Here is a 2,500-nt window from a genome sequence, read left to right as displayed (position 1 = left end):
ATATATATATATATATATATATATATATATATATATATATATATATATATATATATATATATATATATATACACATTTTCTTTTTTCTTTTTGTGATCTTTTCCTTGGCATATAGGCATGACTTGCAATCTATAACACAAGTTCCCACAAAGAATAAATCTATAAAATCAATTTCAAACAGAAGCATGATCAGCAACACATGGTGCAAATTGTTTACGAGTACTTCTAATAGTGTGTAAGAGAGAGAAATAGCAAGGGAGAGAGAGAGAGAGAGAGAGAGAGAGAGAGAGAGAGAGAGAGAGAGAGAGAGAGAGAGAGGGAGAGAGAGAGAAAGGGTGAGAGAGAGAGTGAGAGAGAGAGAGAGAGAGGGACAGGGACAGGGACAGGGACAGGGACAGGGAGAAAGAGAGACAGAGAGAGAGACAGAGAGAGGTGGAGAAGGAAAGAAAGAGAGAGAGATAGAGAGATGGAGAAAGAGAAAGAGAGATGGAGAAAGAGAAAGAGAGAAAGATAGAGATGGAGAAAGAGAAAGAGAAATAATGATATGCTATCACGAAAGATGTTAAAATATAACAATCGCATGCCATTACTACGTCACTACTTTCACGTTTTTTCAACAGTTTTTACTTCCTTTGTCTTTCACAATAGCCTGGAGTCTGCAAACAGAGGAAATGATCATGATAATTCTCCTTAGGAATTTCACGGCGGAAATCATTTAAGGTTTGCAGAGCGCGACTTCCTGCCAAAGCGCTTCTATGTCTGTATTTTCCTCAGTGAAGTAACGAACCAAACTGCTTAAATAACCGTTTTTTTAGGAGTATAAAGAGGAAAATGACAAATACATAATCGCGTCTTATAAATTTGCAATATGTGAAAAATATTGCTTTGGTTTTCATTTATTTTCTTCTACAGAGTAAGACACCCAACGGCAGTTTTGAGGCAGAGACAGGAACAAAAAAGGTGAAAGATCATGCAAGAAATGTAGTCTTGGATCTCATACTTAGCACGTTTGACCCTTTCCGTTGTGTGTGAATGACAACGCTCTATGACGGACGCTAAATTATATTTTCAAAATGCTGTTGATCTCGACAGTGTCAGCATTGATACCAAAGGTAGCTGACGAGCCATCTAATCACAGACTATATTCTCTACTCGACTGCTGTTGCATATAACCCTCTCCAGACCCATTCCTGTTTCCCCTCGTCACCGTGGCCGAGAGGGTAAGGGCGCCAGATTCGAATCTGCAAAAGGGAGCCAAAACTGCTCCCTCTGATTGCAATCTCGCCCGGGGCTGAAAGACATGGAAAGCACCCAGGCATAAATTTACAAGACGCCCGCCGGTTGCAATCAGTTTTCCCCTATTGTGTATTTTTATGTGTATGTGTTTGTACTTCTGTGTGTGCATGGAAGCCATGTGCAATTCATGATAGGTCAATAAAAATTCCATTCTTTCCTATTTCAGTGTAGGATGTCAAAACGAGCCATATCTCTGCTTTGTAAAATAAATGTATATATGCGAATTAGAAATATACATAGAAACGTCCCCATAAATTGGCGATATAAAACAGAAAAATTGCGATGTAGCTAAACGAGAAAAGAAATGAAAAGTGACGCTAACAAATAAGAAAGTATAAAGAGTACGAAGTAAGAGTAATAATGGAAAAAAACAACAAGTCGCCTCGGTTGCAGTCTGTTTTCCCCTACTCTGTATTTATGTGCGTCTATGTACGTTTTTCTACTTATGTGTGTGCACCTTTCTTTGTATGTGCGTGTATGTGTGCTTTTTCTTATGTGTAAAAGAAAGAAAACATGTGATATGTGTGAAAGAAAGAACAAATGCAAAATAGATACAAAACAAATGCACCAACAAAGCAGAAAATAAGACAAAGAAAATTATCATGCTGTAAAACCGACATAAAATACAAAAATTGCGATGTAGCAAAAAAAAAAAAAAAAAAAAAAAAAAAAAAGAATACGGTAGCAAATGATCATCTTTATAATCATCATTATTAGAGTCATTGTAATTATCATGATTATTACAATTCCCATTACAGTCATTATTGTTATTATTGCTGACATCATTATTATTGATATCATTGTTATTATGATTACTATTATCAATACTATTATGCTATTACTTCTATCATTATCATTATTACCATTATCATAATTGCTAATATCATTATCATGAAAATTACTACAAGATTTTTTTATCATTATTACTATTAACATCATTAATCAGTGCCATCATTGTAATCATTATGATCATTATCACCATTATCATTAATATTACTATTCAATAATCGTTATTATTACTGATATTATCATTAGCTTGATGTCTCATTGTCATTATAATTTGTATTATCGTTATCATTATCATCATATTTGTCATTATTATTACTATTGTAATTACTATTTTCATAATTATTACTATCATCTCCCTCCTCCTCTCTCTCCCTCTCTTCCTCTCTCTCCTCTTACTTAATTCAATACTGTGCCG

The sequence above is a fragment of the Penaeus vannamei genome, chromosome 8 (genome assembly GCF_042767895.1).
Source record: "Penaeus vannamei isolate JL-2024 chromosome 8, ASM4276789v1, whole genome shotgun sequence".
Lineage (NCBI taxonomy): Eukaryota > Metazoa > Arthropoda > Malacostraca > Decapoda > Penaeidae > Penaeus > Penaeus vannamei.
The sequence above is the reverse complement of the archived record's forward strand: the minus strand, read 5'-3'. Positions refer to the sequence as shown.